The sequence below is a fragment of the Prionailurus bengalensis genome, chromosome E3 (assembly GCF_016509475.1).
Source record: "Prionailurus bengalensis isolate Pbe53 chromosome E3, Fcat_Pben_1.1_paternal_pri, whole genome shotgun sequence".
NCBI lineage: Eukaryota > Metazoa > Chordata > Mammalia > Carnivora > Felidae > Prionailurus > Prionailurus bengalensis.
Genome location: NC_057357.1, coordinates 25,510,874 through 25,532,680, shown reverse-complemented (window position 1 = coordinate 25,532,680; position 21,807 = coordinate 25,510,874).

The window sequence follows — 21,807 nt, the reverse complement described above, 5'->3', positions numbered from 1 at the left end:
ATGTGCCTTGTACGGAGTCCATGTTCCTGGCTCTGTGAGAGATGAGGCACACCCCTACCATCAGGGGCTTCAGGTGTCATAACAGGGAGAGAGTCCATGCATTAAATCACACGGAACTTCTGAGCTACAATAGTGGAAGCTCCAGTAATGGGTCTTCAAGTACAAGAGCCGGAGACGTGAATTTCATGGGAATGAATTGGAGGCTGTGGACGAGAAGGAAGAGCTGAGATGATGCAGGGGGGAGGGTGTTGAACTCAGTGAGACGGAATTGGAGGCCATTTCTGGCGAGGCCCACAGGCTGGGCAGGGAACATGAGGGCAGCGTGAGGTCTGCAGAGCTGCTGCATGGGTTCAAGCACAGTTCATGTAGTTATCATCTCTCAAATGTCATTGTGGCCAAAGTGCACCTAGTTCATTATCTAAATAGAGACTGTTGTTTCCCCTGGTTTTCTGAAGGTTCTGGATATGTGTGAAAGAATGCCCTGGAGATTTGTAGTTTAACTTGGTTCTTATGGGATGCTTGTCTGCCTATGTTTGCGTGCCTCTGTGAGACTAAATGCGAAGAAAGGTGGTAGATCTGCTCTGTGGCTTCCTTGGCCTTTAGGCTGAGTCAGACTCTTAGCGGGGAATTCAGGGTTGACCAAGAACAGCCCCTGCTGGACTCCTATCACCACACCACTGCCTCTGCTGTCACCGCCCTGCCTGAAGGTTTGCATCTCCGAAACTTCCCTCACAATATCCTGAGTCCTGCCTGTGTTCCTGCTGTCTCAGCCTTAATACCAGCTTTCCGTGGGGCCATCTCAGAGCCTCAGCTTTGTTATCTGAGAAGCAGGGACAATGCTGGTTTCTGAGATCAGTGCGATGAAGAGATTATAAGCACATAAGGAATTTGTAAAATACATGGGATGAGTGGGCACTCACCTTTCTCAGTGTGTAAATGAATGTATCTGCACACAGAAGATCATCTAAAGATGTTCATTCAATTTCGTTAAACTAAGGGTATAGTGCCTGAGGCTGGGAGATTGGCAGTCCCTGTTTCAAATGATATGGCAAAGATCTCTGTGTTTTTTCTATTAAAATTCAGGTCCTACTTTACAAAGAAGGAAGAGAAAAGTATGAGAATGTGTACATTCAGGGATCTATATTTATGATCTGAAGACACTCCTCTTCCATTACAGATAGACGCACAGATGCAGACACACAATTAGGTGTTCATCCAAGGCCACAGATGTATTGTAGAAGACAAAATGCATAGAGAACAGAAGATCCCATTGCAATAACTCAAAATATCTTTGACAGAGGACAGTTTGAAATTTGAAGAGGACACTGAACCATTACAAACCAGCTGTGGTGACTATATATTTAGAGATGGTGTCTGATCTGCCCCTTGGTCTGAATGTTTTCCTTGTCCACCCTGTCCCCTCTGCTGTCCTTCCTAGTGTCCCATAATACACTTGTCACAGTTGTGTCTTTGTGTCAGTGTCTGCTTCCCAGAAGATTGACATTCTTGACTTCTTCCATCAAATGTACACTCTGGGGTCCCCGTAGAATGTATAGTATTGGTGGAAGAAGACAGATCATCCTTTGGGGTTGTATTGCCTAGAAGGGACCCATAGTTCCATCTGAGGAGTTGGACACATCCTATAGGGAGCTCTGGTTGTAGTTGTTAATTTTGTAGGTAGATACTCATGAGCACATGGCACCTGCTAGTTTATGGGGTTTGTGTTGATAACCAGGGCAGGTATCTGTCTCCAGACAAGGGTCTATTCTGATATTGAGGAATGGATTCAGGAGACCAGTAAGGAGGCCCTGTATCAATCCAGCTCTTGTGCCCTTGTCCACCTTACCAGCTTCCCCCAATAGTACCAATCCAGGTGGCCTCCAAGGGAGCAAATGGCAGCAATTTTCAAGTGAGTCACATGATGTCCCATAAACCTCCCCCTGTTTCCTTATTGAGGGCTGGGCAGGGCAGAGATCAATGGTATGAGATTGGTTCCTTCCACACCACCCAGGAGAGTTGGGTGTAAGCATATGGCTCCTTCTACATCTGCCAGTCCATTCCACTTTACCCCAGGGACCCTGAACCCTGTAAGGGCCTTTCTCCTCCCAGTTGAGGGAAGCGGCCAGCCATCCAGCAGCTTTTGGGTCATGGCTGGGCCACCGAGGGTTAATGTCTGACTGTCCACATGCTGCCAGCATTGCTAGAGCAAATGCCAACATGAGCAGCTGCTGTACGGGGGATTCTCCTCCATTGTGATCAGAGCCTGGGACAAAACAGGACAGGACAGAGGGAGAGACAGGAGTGGCCTGTGTTCCTGGACAGGGCTGCATGCACAGAGCTGATAGCCTGAGGGCCTGGTGAGAGGTGGAGACAGAGTTAGCCAGGGAGAGAGACACTGAATGAGTGATGGGGGGAATTGGGCAAGTCCTAGAAAGTGAAAGGAAGAAACAGAGAGAGAGAGACAGGGTTAGAAGAAAACAGACAAAGGAATTGCAAGGAGGAAAGCAGGGAGCTGGTCCAGGTATTTGGACGGGTGACATGGGCTAGGGAAGAGGGGATGTGTTAGGTGGCTCTGAGTGTTGGGGCAGAAAAGACTGGTATCATGGGCATCAGAGTTCTGTGAGTCCAAGACTCCAACTTCCCTGGGGCCAAGTTCTGCAGAGGCCATTGCATTTTAAAAGATGGGCATGCCTCAGTTCTCCTGAAATTGTGGGGCTCAGCCTCAGATTCTGTCATGGAGAGGGATGTCTTGAGGGAAAGTGTGCTGCTCTTTGACAGGTAAACTCAAGCCTGCCCTGTAGGGAGGTGACCCTGAGCCATCTCCCTCACTGCCCCAGGCCCTGCTGCATTCCCCCCACACCAGCTGGCCTTCCTCATGTTCTGAACCCAGGCATCAAGCATTGTGCCGCCCCCAGGTCCTGCAGCCTGGACCTGGCAGAGGTGGACTGCTGATATGGATAAAAAGTATTTGACAGTAAGGTCCATATTTTCCCTCTGGAAATTGAAATGTGCATCAAGATAGTGGGTTGCTATTCTCCTGTCTGAGGATGCCAAATAGTAAGTGAACCCTTTTAAACACCATAGTCATGGGGCGCCTGGGTGGCGTAGTCGGTTAAGCGTGCGACTTCAGCCAGGTCACGATCTCGCGGTCCGTGAGTTCGAGCCCCGCGTCAGGCTCTGGGCTGATGGCTCAGAGCCTGGAGCCTGTTTCCGATTCTGTGTCTCCCTCTCTCTCTGCCCCTCCCCTGTTCATGCTCTGTCTCTCTCTGTCCCAAAAATAAATAAACGTTGGAAAAAAAATAAACACCATAGTCTTCTCTTACATCAAATTAGAAGACATTTTCTTCTCCCAGCTTTCTTTTCATTATGAAGAGATGGCAATTAGTAACTAAAGGGATAATGGTCCTATAGGAAATTGACTGATGGACATTATTTCATTCATCTGCATCCCTAAAGCACACTTCATTGAAAATATTAGCCAGGATACATGCAGTAAATTCATAACAGATGTATAGCTCCCTGTAAGTTGCATTCTGACCTTGTCACATATGTGTCATTAAAGATATTATTAGTGATTTTTAAGATAAGCTGTCAACATCAAGATGGTGATGTTAGAGAATCTGGTATAAATGGAATTTCACATATTCTAAATTAGGAATGATTTAAAATTTTTTTTTAATATTATTTAAGAGAGAGACATCTTAAAAAAAATTTTTTTTACATTTATTTATTTTTGAGAGACAGAGAGATAGAGCACAAGTCGGGGAGGGTACAGAGAGAGAAGGAGACACAGAATCCGAAGCATGCTCCAGGCTCTGAGCTGTCAGCACAGAGCCCGATGCAGGGTTCAAACCCACAAACCTTGAGATCATGACCTGAGCTGAAGTCGGGCACTCAACTGACTGAGCCACCCAGGCGCCCTGAGAGAGACAAATCTTTTTTTTTTTCAATATATGAAATTTTTTTGTCAAATCGGTTTCCATACAACACCCAGTGCTCATCCCAAAAGGTGCCCTCCTCAATACCCATCACCCACCCCCCCTCCCTCCCACCCCCCATCAACCCTCAGTTTGTTCTCAGTTTTTAAGAGTCTCTTATGCTTTGGCTAAGAGAGACAAATCTGAAGCAGTGGAGGGTGGAGAGAGAGGGAGACACAGAATCTGAGGCAGGCTCCAGGCTCTGAGCTGTCAGCACAGAGCCTGATGTGGGGCTCGAACTCATGGACTGCAAGATCATGACCCGAACTGAAGTCACATGCTTAACTGTCTAAGCCATCCAGGCACCCCAGGAATGACTTTTTAATGGCAAAGAAGGAGAATTAAAAACAGTATAAAGGATATCAATTTTTAATTGAAATATTACAATTTCACATTTGAATATTTCACATTGAAATATTACAATACTACACATTTGTTGTATTAGTTTTAGGCATACATCCTAGTGATTCCATATGTCTATCAATTATGTTGTACTTAACCACAAGTGTAGCTATCTATCATGTGAAAGCATGCAACACTATTATTACAGGATTGACTATGTTCCATAGTCTGTCCCTTGTATCTGTATGACTTGTTCATTCCATAGCGGGAAGCCGGTATCTCTCTCTCAAAGGTATAAGTTTTTTATCTAACCTAAGTATTTTGGTGGTAAACACAATTAATTACCTGTTGTTCAGCATATGTAAATTGGTAGTCTATTTTTCTGTGATCATTGCTTAAAGCATTACAAATGATGTCATTACATTAATAAATTCAGTTTCAATCTTCACTCACAAGAAAGGAGAAGGAAAAGATTTCTTTGTGTCCGAGGCCCTGTCACTAAGACCCTTCCCAATCTGAACAGGCTCAGCTGCCCAGAGCACCTTCAGTGCCTCCAGCTGAGTGGCCATGGCCTTGAGAATTGCAGGAATCCCTAGGATTACCAGCAGAGGGCGCTCGAGCACCACAAATCCGGAGGGGCCGGACTAGGGCGCGCTAGGGGCTTTTCTGATCCAGGGTCCCCTTAGAGAAGGAAAGGCTTCGGTTGCCTCCAGAGGACTCAGGGCCTCTGCCTCTGCCGCTGCATCAGGACAGAGACTCAGAGCTGCGTTTCCAGCAGGTTCCACCGCCCGCCCCAGGGGAGACCTTGGGAGCTATGCAGCAACTTGGCGTCTCCTGAGTCGCCAGAGAGAAGCTGCCTTGTTGCGCTGAGTGCTGAGGAGGGAGCGCTGGGTGGCTTCCCTGGGCGCACTGGTTGGTGAGCAGCACAGTCTCTTGCATTTTCTGGGCTGTTCCCATGTTTCCTTCCTCACTTTCCCTGACGGTATTTGAACAAGACGCATTTTACTAATGGATCCGCGGATTGAGGGGCCCCACAACATCATAGATGCATTGGATGGTTTGTTCCAGATTCAGGCTTGTTTCCGGGGAGAAATCCTGACAAATTCAGAAGAACGGGAAGCTGCATTCAGTGAGGATGTGAATACGTGAAATGCTCAGTCTCAGGACCTTCTAGAAGAATGAATTGGGACCCACTTTCCACGTCCTGCTGGAAACAGAGACGGAGGTAAGGGCACAAACTGTCCCCCACATCATATGTGCTTTTTAAAAATTTAATGGTTATTTTCCCAACATGGTGAAGTAATTGGAAACTAGAGAAAACCTGGTAGCTAGGTATAATAAACCTTACGTTATTTTTCAATTTAAGTTCCAGTTAGTAAAGATGCAGTGTAATATTAGTTTCAGGTGTACAATATGGAGCAACACTTCCCACACATCACCTAGTGCTCATCCCAAGTGCACTTCTTAATCCCCATCACCTGTTTCACCCATCCCCCACCCCACTGTGGAAACCCTCAGTTTGTTTCCTAGTTAAGAGGCTGTTTGTCACTGCCTCCTTTTTTCCCCCTTTGTTTTGTTTCATTTCCATGTGTTAGTGAAGTCATGGTATTTGTCCTTCTCTGACAGGTTTATTTTACCCAGCATAACATTCCCTCGTTCCATCCACCTTGTGGCAAATGACAAGATTTCATTTTTTACAGCTGAATAATATTCCATTCCATATACTACATCTCAATTTATTCATCAGTTGATGGATACTTGGGCAGTTTCCATAGTGTGGCTGTTGTAGAAAATATTCTTATAAACATCAGGGTGCATGTATCCCTTTGAAGTATTATTTTTGTATTCTTTGTGTAAATACCTCTTAGTGAAATTGCTGGATGGTAAGGTAGTTTCACTTTTCATTTTCACTTTTTGGAGGAATCTCCATAATGTTTTCCAGAGTGGCTGCACTAGTTTGCATTCCTACCAACAGTGCAAGAGGGTTCCTCTTTTCCCACTTCCTTGGCAACACCTGTTGTTTCATCATTCATTGATTTTAGTCATTCTGACGGATGTCATTCTGACAGATTGTACTTTTGAATTGTATTTCCCTGAAGATCAGTGTTGTTGGGCATCTTTTCATGTGTCTCTAGGCTGTCTGTATGTCTTCTTTGGGAAAATGTCTATTCATGTCTTCTGCCCGTTTTTAATTGGATTTCTCATTTTTTGGGTGGTGTATAACTTTATGTATTTTGGATACTAACCCTTTATCAGATGTTTTGCAATTATCATTCTGTAGGTTGCGTTTTAGTTTTGTTGATTGTTTCCTTGGTGACAGAAGCTTTTAATTTTTATGAAGTCCCATTATTTTTGCTTGTGTTTACCTCACCTCAGGAGATATATCTACAAAGAATTTTGTACAGTTAATATCAAATAAGATACTGCCTGTGTTATCCTCTGGGATTTTTATGGTTTCAGGTTTCACACATAGGTCTTTATCCATGTTGGATTTATTTTTGTGTATGTTGTAAGAAAGCGGTCCATTGTTGTTCTTGTTTTGTTTTGGTTTTTTTTGCAGGTTGCTGTCTAGTTTTTCCAAAACCATATGTTGAGGAGACTTTTTTAAAGTTTATTTATTTATTTTTGAGAGAGAGAGACAGAGCATGCAGAGGAGGGGGGGAGAGAAATGGAGAGAGAGAATCCCAAGCAGGCTCTACACTGCCAGCACAGAGCATGACACAGGGTTCAAACTCATGAACCCTGAGATCATGACCTGAGCTGAATCCACAATCAGACGCTTCAGTGAGTGAGCCACCCATGTGCCCCAAGACTATCTTTTTTTCCATTGAATATTATTTCCTGCTTCCTTGAGTGTTAATTGACCATACAGGTGTGAATTCATTTCTAGGTTTCCATCCTATTGATCTGTGTGTCTGTTTTGTTTTGTTTTGTTTTGTTTTGTTTTGTTTTGTTTTGTTTTGTTTTTGCCAGTACCATACTATTCTGATCTCTACAGCTTTGTAATATAACCTGAAGTCTGGAATTGTGATGCCACCAGCTTTGCTTTTCTTCTTCAAGTTTGTTTTGGCTATTTGGGGTCTTGTGTAGTTCCATACAAATTTGGGGATTATTTGTTCTAGTTCTGTGACAAATGTTTTGTTAGTTTCCTAGGGATTTCATTAAATGTGTAGATTGTTTTGGGTAGTGTAGACGTTTTAACAGTATTTGTTCTTCCCATCCATGAACGTGGAATGTATTTCCATTTCTCTGTGTCATCTTCCATTTCTTTCATCAGTGTTTCATAGCCTTTAGAGTACTGGTCTTTCACCTCTATGGTTAGGTTTATTCCTAGTATCTTATGGTATTTGATATGGTTAGGTTTATTCCTAGTTTCTTATGGTATTTGATGCACTTGTCAATGGGATAGATTCCTTAATTTCTCTTTCTGTTAACTCATGATTGGTCTATAGAAATGTAATAGATTTCTGTACATTGATTTTTGTATATTGTCACTTGCTGAATTCGTATATCAGTTCAGTTTTTATGGGAGTCTTTCATGTTTTTTGTATAGAGCATCATGTCATCTACATATAGCGAAAGTTCTACTTCTTCCTTGCCGATTTGGATGCATTTTATTTCTTTTTGTTGTCTGATTGCTATGGCTAGTACTATGTGGAATAACATTCCAGTAACATTCCAGTACTATGTGGAATAACAGTGGTAAGAGGGGACATCCCTGTCTTGTTGCTGACCTTAGAGGAAAAGCTTTCAATTTTTCCCCATTGAAGTGGACATTAGCTGTGGGTTTTTCATAGATAGGCTTTATTATGTGCAGGTATGTTGAGTCTCAGTCTACTTTGCTGAGGGTTTTTATGAATGGATGTGACATTTTGTCAGGTGCTTTTACTGCATCTGTTGACGGCATCATATGGTTCTTATTCTTACTTCTATTAATGTGGTGCATCACCTTGATTGGTCTGTGAATGTGGAACCACCCTTGCAGTCCTGGAATATATCCCACTTGATTATGGTGAATGATGCTATTAATGTATTGTTGAATTTAACTTGAAGTTATTTTATTTATTTATTTTTTAATTTTTTTTCAACATTTATTTATTTTTGGGACAGAGAGAGACAGAGCATGAATGGGGGAGGGGCAGAGAGAGAGGGAGACACAGAATCGGAAACAGGCTCCAGGCTCTGAGCCATCAGCCCAGAGCCTGAGGCGGGGCTCGAACTCCCGGACCGCGAGATCATGACCTGGCTGAAGTCGGACGCTTAACCGACTGCGCCACCCAGGCGCCCCAACTTGAAGTTATTTTAATGATAATTTCTGCATACATGTTCATCAGGGTATCGGCCTGTAGTTTTCTTAAAAAATTTTTTTAAACATATTTTTAATTGTTTATTTCCTTAGAGAGAGAGAGAACACAAAGGTGAGGGAGGGGCAGAGAGAGAGAGTGAGAATCCTGAGTAGGCTCTGCACTGTGCGCACAGGGTCCAGTGTGGGGCCCAAATGCATGAACCACAAGATAATGACCATCCCGAAATTAAGAGTTGGACACTCAACCGGCTGAGCCATCCAGGTGCCCCTGCAGTTTTGTTTTTTAGTGGAGTCTTTATTTGTTTTGGTATCAGGGTATGCAGGCCTCATAGCATGAATTTGTAAGTTTTCCTAACTTTTCTATTTTTTGGAATAGTTTGAGAATATTACCTCTTCCTTAAATGTTTGGTAGAATTCATCAGTGAATCCATCTGGCCCTGAACTCTTGTGTTGGGAGAGATATTTCTTATTACTGATTCAATTTCTTTCTACTTTAATATTTTCTGTATCTTCCTATTTCAGTTTTGGTAGTTCATGTGTTTCTAGGAATCTATCCATTTCTCTCAGAGTGTCCAAATTTTTTGCATATAGTTTTTCATACTATTCTCTTCTAGCTGTATTTCTGTGGTCTCAGTTGTTATTTCTCCTCCCTTATTTGTGATTTTATTTATTTGAGTCCTTTCTTCTTTTTGATAAGTCTGGCTATGAGGTTATCAATTTTATTAATGTTTTCAAAGAACCAGCTCCTGGCTTTAATGATCTGGTCTAGTGTTTTTTTTGTTTTGTTTTGTTTTTTGTTTTTTTTGTTTGTTTGTTTTTTAGTTTCTATTTCACTTATTTCTGTTTTAATCTTTATTATTTCCTTCCTTCCGATGTCTTTAGGCTTGGATTGTTCTTTTTCTCATTCCTTTAGTTATAAGTTTGGATTATTTGAGATTTTTATTTTTAAGGTAGGCTTTTATTGCTATATACTTTCCTCTTAGGACTGCTCTTGCTGCATTCCAAAGATTTGTACCACTGCATTTTCATTTTGATTTGTTTCAATGTGTTTTCTGATTGAGGTCTTGGTTGACCCATTCTTGTTTAGTATCCTGTTGTTTAACCCCCCATTATTTGTGGTCTTTAAAAAAATTTTTTTTAACATTTATTCATTTTTGAGAGACATGAGAGAGACAGTGCGAGCAGGAAAGGGGCAGAGAGAGAGGGAGACACAGAAACCAAAGTAGCCTCCAGGGTGTGTGCTGTCAGCACAGAGCCCTATGCAGGGCTTGAACTCATGAATCATGAGATCATGACCTGAGTTGAAGTCGGACACTGAATTGACTGATCCACCCAGGCAACCCCTTTATTTATTTATTTATTTATTTATTTAGTTAGTTAGTTAGTTAGTTAGTTAGTTAGTTTAGTTAGTTAGTGGTTGACTTCAAGTTTCCTAGCTTTGGGTCAGAAAAGATGCTTGGTCTGAGCTCGTCTTTGTGTACTTGTTGAGGCCTGATTTGTGACCTAGTATGTGATCGATTCTGGAGACTGTCCCATGTGCACTTGAAAAACTGTGTATTCTGCTATTTTAGTATGGAGTGTTCTGAATATATGTGTTAAGTTGGTCTGGTCCAGTGTGTCATTCAAAGCCATTGTTTCCTTGTTGATTTTCGGTTTAGAGGATCTGTCCATTGATATGAGTAGGGTGTTAAAGTCCCCTACTATTAGGTTATTATAAATGAGTTCCTTTATGTTTATTAATTGTTTTATATATTTGGTGCTTGCATGTTGGTTGCATAAAGTTTACAATTGTTGGCTCTTATTGTTTGATTGTCCCCTTTATTATGAGATAGTGTCCATCTTCATCTCTTGCTAGTGTTTTACTTATTTTTTTAATTTAAGTTTTAGTTGACATATAGTGCAATATCGGTTTCAGGAGTAGAATTCAGTGATTCATCACTTACATACAATGCCTAGTGCTCCTCACAACAAGTGCTCTCCTTGATACCCATCTCCCTCCATCAACCCTCAATTTGTTCTCCATAATTAAGAGTCTCTTGTGGTTTGTTTTCCACTCTGCTCTTTTCCTGCCCCCTTCCCATGTTTCCATCTTTTTTGTTTCTTAAATTCCACAAGTGAAATCATTTATTTGTCTTTCTCTGATTGACTTATTTTGCATAGCATGATGAATTCTAGCTCCATCCACATCATTGCAAATGGCAAGATTTCATTCTTTTTGATGGCTAAGTAATATTCCATTGTGTGTGCACATGTGTGTGTGTGTGTGTGTGCATACACACACATGCGTGCACACACACCACAACTTCTTTATACTTTCATCAGTTATTGGATATTTGGGCTCTATCCATAGTTTGGCTCTTGTTGATAATGCTGCTATAAACATTGGGGTGCATGCAATTTCACTTTTAGGTATTTACCCAAATCATACAAAAGTACAGTCTTGAGTTGAAAGTCTGTTTTGTCTGAATGAAATATTGCTACTGGCTTTTCTATGACATTATTGGCATGATAAATGTTTCTTTATGCCCTCACTTTAAATCTGCAGGTGACTTTAGGTCCAAAATAAGCCTTTATAGACATCATATAGATAGGTATGTGTTTGTTTGTTTCTTTTTTTCTTTTTTGGTCCCTTCTGACACCCTATCTGATGTCTTTTGATTGGAGCATTTTTCCATTTACATTCAGAGTAATTATTGATAGGTATATATTTAGTACCATTTTATCATTTGTTTTACCACTTTTTCTTGATGTTTTCTCTCATCCTTTCTTAGCTGTATCACTTTTGGTCTTTCCTTTCCACTCAAAGAGTCCCATTTAAATATTCTCTTTTATATGTTATTACATTTATTTATTTATTTTTAATATATATATTTTTTAATTTAAATCAAGTTACTTAACATATAATGTAACACTGTTTCAGGAGTAGAATTTAGTGATCTTTCAATTACATAAAATACCCAATGGTCATCCCAAGTACCCTCCCTAATGCCCAGCACCCATGTAGCCCATCACCCTATTCAATAAACCTCAGCAACCCTCAGTTTGTTCTCTGTATTGAAGAGTCTCTTCTCGTTTGACTCTCTGTTTGTGTCTTATTTTTGCTTCCCTTCCACTGTGTTTGTCAGTTTTATTTCTTAAATTCCACAGATGAGAGAAATCGTATATTTGTCTTTCTCTGACTTATTTCACTTAGCGTAATACAGTCTATTTCCATCCACATTGTTGCAATGGCAAGATTTCATTCTTTTTGATTGCGGAGTAACATTCTTTTGTATATACACATACCACATCTTCTTTATCCATTGATCAGTTGCTGGTCATTTGGGCCCTTTGCATAACTTAGCTATTGTTGATAATACTACTATAAGCATTGGAATGCATATGCCCCCGTGAGTCAGCATTTGTGTATCCTTTGGATAAATACCTAGTAGTGCAATTGCTGGGTTATAGGGTAGTTCCATTTTTAGTTTATTTTTATTTTTTAAATTTTTTTATGAATCTCCTTCTATTTTCCAGAGTGGCTGCGCCAATTTTCATTCCCACCAGCAGTCCAAAAGGGTTCCCTTTCTCCGCATTCTTGCCAATATCTGTTGTTTCCTGAATTGTTAATCTTAGCCATTCTTAGAGGTGTGAGGGGTATCTCATTGTGGTTTTCATTTGTATTTCACTGATGATGAGTGAGGTTGGGCATCTTTTCATGTGTCAGCCACTTGGATGTCTTTTTTGGAAAAGTACCTATTCTCGTCTTTTTCCCATTTCTTCATGGGATTATTTGGTTTTGGGTGTTGAGTTTGATAAGTTCTTTATTGGGATACTAACCCTTTATCTGATATGTTATTTGCACATATCTTCTCTTATTATGTTGGTTGCCTTTTAGTTTTGCTGATTGTGTTCTGTGCTGTGCTGAAGCTTTTTATCTTGATGAGGTCCCAAGAGTTCATTTTTGCTTTTATTTCCCTTGCTTCTGGAGACATGTCAAGTAAGGAGTTACTGTGGCAGGGGTCAAAGAGGTTGTTGCCTGTTTTCTCCTCTAGGATTTTGATGGTTTCCTGTCTTACATTTAGATCTTTTATCCATGTTGAGTTTACTTTTGTGTATGGTGTAAGAACATGGTCCAGGTTCATTCTTCTCCTTGTGGCTGTCCAGTTTTCCCAGTTCAATTTGCTGAAGAGACTCTTTTTCCATTGAATATTATTTCTTCCTTTGTCAAAGATTAGTTGTCTGTCATAGACTCTGTCTAAAGTTCTCTCTTGGCCAGCAAGAGAGCAGATGCAGGATTAAAATGCGGGAGATGGCTAATGTCCAGGAAAAGACAAGAGCCCCAAATAAGGGTCCTTGCCCTGTTTTTATTAGGATCAGACGGCTTATAAACATGGTGATGGACATGCACAAAGAGACAATGAAACTGTGAACATTAACTCATGGGTGTGAGGGAAAGGGGGTCTTGAAGATATTTGGGATTAGGGGTTTGGGTTAATAGAAAACAAAATCCTGGCCCAGGCAGCCGGGTGGATTATTGTTGACAGCAGATGTGAGGCACCACCTCTGTTTATCTTAGCTAGCCTAGGGGATGAAACAGAGAAAATAACCTCAGGGTTAACAAGGCACCTTTTCTTTTGTTAATCAGCTCCCATCTCTGCAGCATTACCCACAGAGCAGTGGTCTATAGCCCGAGTTACCTTTTTACCTAATTTAGTCCTTTCTTACTGTGAAAGAAGTTTTCTGCTATAGTGCTAACTTGGGGAGGGGGGGGGGCGCTTCTGCCCTGAATACCTAATCTTATTTATTTTATGTACCTATGTTCTATATTGGGGCCTTTGCCCTGCCCTCTCTATACTGGGGCTTCGGCTCCGCCTTCTCAATACTTATTTACCTAATCTTGTTTACCCAAACTTGGGTGTGAGCATCCTATGGCTTTGTAATTCTTTATGCCTTGTTAACCCATTGGTGTAAGCCCAGGGTGTTTCAAAGCTTATTCCCAACAGTTGTCCATATGTTTTAAGGTCCATTTCTGGGTTCTCTGTTCCATTGATCTGTGTGTCTGTTTTTGTGACAGTACCATACTATCTTGATGATTACAGCTCTGTAATAGACCAAAAAGTCCAGAATTGTGATATTTCCAAGTTTGTTTTTCTTTTTCAACATTTCTTTGGCTATTCGGGGTCTTTGCAATACATACAAATTTTAGGATTGTACTTCTAGCTCTGTGAAGAATTCTGGTGTTATTTTGATAGTGATTGCATTGAATGTGTAGCTTGCTGTGAGTAGTATTGACATTTTAACAATATTTGCCTTTCTATTCCATGAGCATTAAAAGTTTTTCCATTTCTTTTTTTTTAATATGAAATTTATTGTCAAATTGGTTTCCGTACAACACCCTGTGCTCATCCCAACAGGCACCCTCCTTAATACCCATCACCCACCCTCTCCTCCCTCCCACCCCTCATCAACCCTCAGTTTATTTTCAGTTTTTAAGAGTCTCTTATGGTTTGGCTCCCTCCCACTCTAACCTTTTTGTTTTCTTCCCCTCCCCCATGGTCTTCTGGTAAGTTTCTCAGGATCCACATAAGAGTGAAAACGTATGCTATCTGTCTTTCTCTGTATGACTTATTTCACTTAGCATAACACTCTCCAGTTCCATCCATGTTGCTACAAAAGGCCATATTTCATTCATTCATTGCCACGTAGTATTCCATTGTGTGTATAAACCACAATTTCTTTATCCATTCGTCAGTTGATGGACATTTAGGCTCTTTCCATAATTTGGCTATTGTTGAAAGTGCTGCTATAAACATTGGGGTACAAGTGCCCCTATGCATCAGCACTCCTGCATCCCTTGGGTGAATTCCTAGCAGTGCTATTGCTGGGTCATAAGGTAGATCTATTTTTAATTTTTTGAGGAACCTCCACACTGTTTTCCAGAGTGGCTGCACCAGTTTGCTTTCCCACCAACAATGCAAGAGGGTTCCCATTTCTCTACAACCTCTCCAGCGTCTATAGTCTCCTGATTTGTTCATTTTAGCCACTCTGGCATGAGATGGTATCTCAGTGTGGTTTTAATTTGTATTTCCCTGATGAGGAGCGATGTTGAACATCTTTTCATGTGCCTGTTGGCCATCAGGATGTCTTCTTTAGAGAAGTGTCTATTCATGTTTTCTGCCCATTCCTTCACTGGATTATTTGTTTTTCAGGTGTGGAGTTTGGTGAGCTTCTTATAGATTTTGGATACTAGCCCATTGTCCAATATGTCATTTGCAAACATCTTTTCCCATTCCCTCAGTTGCCTTTTAGTTTTGTTGAGTGTTTCCTTTGCAGTGCAGAAGCTTTTTATCTTCATGAGGTCCCAATAGTTCATTTTTGCTTTTAATTCTCTTGCCGTTGGGGATGTGTCAAGTAAGAAACTGCTGCGGCTGAGGTCAGAGAGGTTTTTTCCTGCTTTTTCCTCTAGGGTTTTGATGGTTTCCTGTCTCACATTCAGGTCCTTTATCCATTATGAGTTTATTTTTGTGAATGGTGTAAGAAAATGGTCTAGTTTCATCCTTCTGCATTACATGTTGCTGTCCAGTTCTCCCAGCACCATTTGTTAAAGAGACTATCTTTTTTCCATTGGATATTCTTTTCTGCTTTGTCAAAAGTTAGTTGGCCATGCTTTTGTGGGTCTAATTCTGGGGTTTCTATTCTATTCCATTGGTCTATGTGTCTGTTTTTGTGCTAATACCATGCTGTCTTGATGATTACAGCTTTGTAGTAGAGGCTAAAGCCTGGGATTGTGATGCCTCCCGCTTTGGTCTTCTTCAATATTACTTTGGCTATTCGGGGTCTTTTGTGGTTCCATACAAATTTTAGGATTACTTGTTCTAGCTTCGAGAAGAATGCTGGTGTAATTTTGATTGGGATTGCCTTGAATGTGTATATGGCTTTGGGTAGTATTGACATTTTAACAATATTTATTCTTCCAACCCATGAGCATGGAATGTTTTTCCATTTCTTTATATCTTCTTCAATTTCCTTCATAAGCTTTCTATAGTTTTCAGCATACAGATCTTTTACATCTTTGGTTAGGTTTATTCCTAGGTATTGTATGCTTCTTGGTGCAATTGTGAATGGGATCAGTTTCTTTATTTCTCTTTCCGTTGCTTCATTATTAGTGTATAAGAATGCAGCTGATTTCTGTATGTTAATTTTGTATCCTGTGACTGCTGAATTCATGTATCAGTTCTAGCAGACTTTTGGTGGAGTCTATAGTGTTTTCCATGTATAGTGTCACGTCATCTGCAAAAAGTGAAAGCTTGACTTCATCTTTGCCAATTTTGATGCCTTTGATTTCCTTTTGTTGTCTGATTGCTGATGCTAGCACTTCCAACACTATGTTAAACAACAGCCATGAGAGTGGACATCCCTGTTGTGTTCCTGATCTCAGGGGGAAAGCTCTCAGTTTTTCCCCATTGAGGAAGATATTAGCTGTGGGCTTTTCATAAATGATTTTTATGATGTTTAAGTATGTTCCTTCTATCCCGACTTTCTCAAGGGTTTTTATTAAGAAAGGATGCTGAATTTTGTCAAATGCTTTTTCTGCATCAATTGACAGGATTACATCGTTCTTTTCTTTTATTAATGTGATGTTTCACATTGATTGATTTGTGAATGTTGAACCAGTCCTGTATCCCAGGAATGAATCCCACTTGATCATGGTGAATAATTCTTTTCATATGCTGTTGAATTCGATTTGCTAGTATCTTATTGAGAATTTTTGCATCCATATTCATCAGGGATATTGGCCTGTAGTTCTCTTTTTTTACTGGGTCTCTGTCTGGTTTAGGAATCAAAGTAATGCTGGCTTCATAGAATGAGTCTGGAAGTTTTCCTTCCCTTTCTTTTTTTTGGAACAGCTTGAGAAGGATAGGTATTATCTGTGCTTTAAATGTCTGGTAGAATTCCCCTGGGAAGCCATCTGGTCCTGGACTCTCATTTGTTGGGAGATTTTTGATAACTGATTCAATTTCTTTGCTGGTTGTGGGTCTGTTCAAGTTTTCTATTTCTTCCTATTTGAGTTTTGGAAGTGTGTGGGTGCTTAGGAATTTGTCCATTTCTTTCAGGTTGTCCAGTTTGTTGGCATATAATTTTTCCTAGTATTCCCTGATAATTGCTTGTATCTCTGAGGGATTGGTTGTAATAATTGCATTTTCATTCATGATTTTATCTATTTGGGTCATCTCCCTTTTCTTTTTGAAAAGCCTGGCTAGAGGTTTATCAATTTTTTTTCTATTTTCAAAATGCCAACTCTTGGTTTCATTGATCTGCTCTACAGTTTATTTTATTTTATTTTATTATTTTTTTTTTAAAGAAGTCTTCTTTTTTTTTTTTTTTTAATTTTTTTTTCAACGTTTATTTATTTTTGGGACAGAGAGAGACAGAGCATGAACGGGGGAGGGGCAGAGAGAGAGGGAGACACAGAATGGGAAACAGGCTCCAGGCTCTGAGCCATCAGCCCAGAGCCTGACGCGGGGCTCGAACTCATGGACCGCAAGATCGTGAGATCGTGACCTGGCTGAAGTCGGACGCTTAACCGACTGCGCCACCCAGGCGCCCCCAGTTTATTTTAGATTATATGTTGTTTATTTCTGCTCTGAAATTTATTATTTCTCTTCTTCTGCTGGGTTTGGGGTGTCTTTGCTGTTCTGCTTCTATTTCCTTTAGGTGTGCTGTTAGATTTTGTATTTGGGATTTTTCTTGTTTCTTGAGATAGGCCTGATTGCAATGTATTTTCCTCTCAGGACTGCCTTCACTGCATCCCAAAGAGTTTGGGTTGTTGTATTTTCATTTGTTTCCATATATTTTTTAATTTCTTCTGTAATTGCCTGGTTGACCCATTGATTCTTTAGTAGGGTGTTCTTTAACCTCCATGCTTTTGGAGGTTTTCCAGACTTTTTCCTGTGGTCGATTTCCAGTTTCATAGCATTGTGATCTGAAAGTGTGGATGGTATGATCTCAGTTCTTTATACTTATGAAGGGCTGTCTTGTGACCCAGTATGCGATCTCTCTTGGAAAATGTTCCATGTGCACTCGAGAAGAAAGTATATTCTGTTGCTTTGGAATGCAGAGTTCTAAATATATCTGTCAAGTCCATCTGATCCAATGTATCATTCAGGGCCCTTGTTTCTTTATTCGGCACATAGACATTTATAATTGTTAGCTCTTCCTGATAGGTATACCCTGTAATTATTATATAATGCCCTTCTTCATCTCTTGTTACAGCCTTTAATTTAAAGTCTAGTTTGTCTGATATAAGTATGGCTACTCCAGCTTTCTTTTGACTTCTTTTGACTAGCATGATAGATAGTTCTCCATCCCCTCACTTTCAATCTGAAGGTGTCCTCAGGTCTAAAATGAGTCTCTTGTGGACAGCAAATAGATGGGTTGTTTTCTTATCCATGCTGATACCCTATGTCTTTTGGTTGGAGCATTTAGTCCATTTACATTCAGTGTTATTGAAAGATATGGATTTAGAGTCATTATGATGTCTGTAGGTTTCATGCTTGTAGTGAAGTCTCTGGTACTTTGTGGTCCTAGCAACATTTCACTCACAGAAACCCCCTTAGGATCTCATGTAGGGCTGGTTTAGTGGTGATGAATTCCTTCAGTTTTTGTTTGTTTGGGAAGACCTTTGTCTCTCCTTCTATTCTGAATGACAGACTTGCTGGATAAAGGATTCTCAGCTGCATATTTTTTTCTGTTCATCACATTGAATATTTCCTGCCATTCCTTTCTGGCCTGCCAAGTTTCAATAGATAGGTCTGCCACTAGTCTTATGGATCAACCTTTACATGTTAGGGCCTGTTTATCCCTAGCTGCTTTCAGAATTTTCTCTTTATCCTTGTATTTTGCCATTTTCACTATGATACATCATGCAAAAGATTGATTCAAGTTATGTCTGAAGGGAGTTCTCTGTGCCTCTTGGATTTCAATGCCTTTTTCCTTCCCCAGATTAGGGAAGTTCTCAGCTGTGATTTGCTTAAGTACACCTTCAGCCCCTTTCTCTCTCTCTTCCTCTTCTGGAACTCCTATTATACGGATGTTGTTCCATTTGATTGCATCACTTAGTTCTCTAATTCTGCCCTCCTACTCCTGGATTTTTTTATCTCTCTTTTTCTCAGCTTCCTCTTTTCCCATAATTTTATCTTCTAATTCACCTATTCTCTCCTCTGCCTCTTCAATCTGAGCTGTGGTCACCTCCATTTTATTTTGCACCTCATTTATAGTATTTTTTAGCTCCTCCTGACTATTGCTTAGTCCCTTGATCTCTGTAGCAATAGATTCTCTGCTGTCCTCTATGCTTTTTTCAAGTCCAGCGATTAATTTTATGGCTATTATGCTAAATTCTTGTTCCGTTATATTGCTTAAATCTTTTTTGATCAATTCGTTAGCTGTCGCTACTTCCTGGAGTTTCTTTTGAGGAGAATTCTTCTGCTTCATCATTTTGGATAGTCCCTGGGGTGGCGTGGAACTGCAGGGCACTTCCCCTGTGCTGTCTGGTGTAACTTGTGTTGGTGGGCAGGGTCACAGTCAGACCTGATGTCTGTCCCCAGCCCACCAATGGGGCCACAGTCAGACTGGTGTGTACCTTACCTTCCCTTCTCCCAGGAGCAGGACTCACTGTGGAGTGGTGTGGCCCCTGTCTGGGCTACTTGCACACCGCCAGGCTTGTGGTGCTGCTTTGATGGGATCTGGCGTATTAGCCGGGGTGGATCCGCAAGGTGCACAGGGGTGGGAGAGCCAGGCTTAGCTCACTTTGCCATAGGTGGTCCCCTGCGGTAAGGGCCCTGTAATACCGGGACGGAGGCAGACCCATCAGATGGATGGATCCACAGAAGTACAGCGTTGGGTGTTTGCACAGTGGAAGCAAGTTTGGTGACGGGAACTGGTTCCCTTTGGGATTTCGGCTGGGGGATGGGAAAGGGATATGGAGCTTGCCAGTGCCTTTGTTCCCCACCAAGCTGAACTCTATCCTCCAGGGCTCAGCAACTCTCCCTCCCGGTGCCCTCCCACCCTCCCTGCTCTCTGAGAGCAGACCTGTTGACCTTTAACGTTCCAGATGTTAAGTCCCACTGGCTCTCAGAACTCACACAGTCCAGCCCCTCTGCTTTTGCAAGCCAGACTTCAGGTGCTCTGCCTTGCAGGGCAGTCTGCCCCTCCACCTCCTTGGCTCCCTCCTGCTTGTCCGTGTAGCATGCACTGCCTCTCCACCCTTCCTACCCTCTTCCGTGGGCCTCTTGTCTACACTTGGCTCCAGAGAGTCCCTTCTGCTGGTCTTCTGGCGGTTTTCTGGGTTATTTAGGCAGATGTGGGTGGAATCTATGTGATCAGTAGGACGAGGTGAGGCCAGAGTTCTCCTACGCTGCCATCTTCCTACCTATAATCTCAAGTTTTTCCATTTCTTTGTGTCTTCTTTAATTTATTTCATAAGCTTTCTATTATTCTTAGTGTATTGATCTTTTACCTCTTTGGTTAGGTTTATCCCTATATATTTTATGGTTTTCACTGCAATTGTAAATGGGATCGATTCCTTGATTTTTCTTTTTGCTGCTTCATCATTGGTGCATAGCAATGCAACCAATTTCTATATATTGATTTTATATAACCTGAGACTTTCCTGAATTCCTGTATCAGTTCTAGAAGTATTCTGGTGGTGCCTTTTGGGTTTTCCATGCGAGTTTCTAGTCTACCAAGTGTGAAAGTTTGACTTCCTCCTTGCCGATTTGGATGCCTTTTTTTGCTTTTTGTTTTCTGACTGCTTAGGTTAGGACTTTCAACAGTATGTTGAATAACAGTGGTGAGTGTGGACATCCCTGTCATGTTTTTTATCTCTGGAGGAAGGTCTCATGTTTTCCCCATTGAAGATGATATTAGCTGTGGGACTTTCATATGTGGACATTATGATGTTGTGGCATGATCCTTCTATCCCTCCTATCTTGAGGTTGTTTTTTTTTTTTAATCAAGAAAGGATGCTGTATTTTGTCAAATGCTTTTCCTGCAACTATTGAGAGGATCATGTGGTTCTTATCCTTTCTTTTATTAATGTAATGTATCACATGAATTGATTTGCAGGTATGGAAACAGCCTTGCATCCCAGGAACCAATGTGACTTCATTGTGGTGAATAGTTCATATATATATATATATATATATATATATATATATATATATATGTGTGTGTGTGTGTGTGTGTGTGTGTGTGTGTGTGTGTGTATTTTAATGTTTGTTTATTTTTGAAGGAGAGAGAGAGAGTGCAAGAGGGGGAGGGTAGAGAAAGAGAGGGAGACACAGAATTGTAAGCTGGCTTGAGACTCTCAGCTGTCAGCACAGAGTCTGACACGGAGCTCGAACTCACAGACCAGAAGATCATGGACTAAGCCAAAGTCAGACGGTTAAACAACTGAGCCACCCAGGTGCCCCTCATAATTATTTTTATGTATTTTTGGACTCAGTTTGCCAATTTATTGTTGAGAAATTCTGCATCCAGTTTCCTCAGGGAAACTGCTATGTAGGTCTCCTTTTTAGTGGGCTCTTTGTCCAGTTTTGGACTCAAGGCAATCCTGGCCTCATAGAATGAGTTTGTAAGTGTTCCTTCCGTTTCTATTTTTGGAAGAGCTTCAAAAGAATAGGTGTTAACTATATATGTTAACTAACTTGGATGTAAATTTTAAAAAAAATCAAATTAAATAAAAATTAAAAAAAAGAGTAGGTGTTAACTCTTCTTAAATTTTTGGTAGAATTCCCCTGGAAAGCCACCTGGCCCTGGACTCTTGATTGTTGGGAGATTTTTGATTACTGATTCCATTTATTTAGTGGTTTTGGCTCTGTTCACATATTCTGTTTCTTCCTGTTTCATTTTTGGTAGTTTATATGTTTCTAGAAATTTGTCCATTTCTTCCAGATTGCTCAATTTGTTGGCATATAATTTCTCTATTATTGTTTGTATTTCTGCAGTGTTGGTTGTGATTTCTCCTCTTTCATTTTATTGATTTGGGTCCTTTCCTTTTTCTTTTTGATCAAGCTGGTTAATTCATAAATTAACAACATTTATGAATGTTGTTAATTCTTTCAAAGAACAAGCTCCTCGTTTTGTTGATCTGTTCTACTGATATTTTTTATTTCGATATCCTTGACATCTGCCCTAATCTTT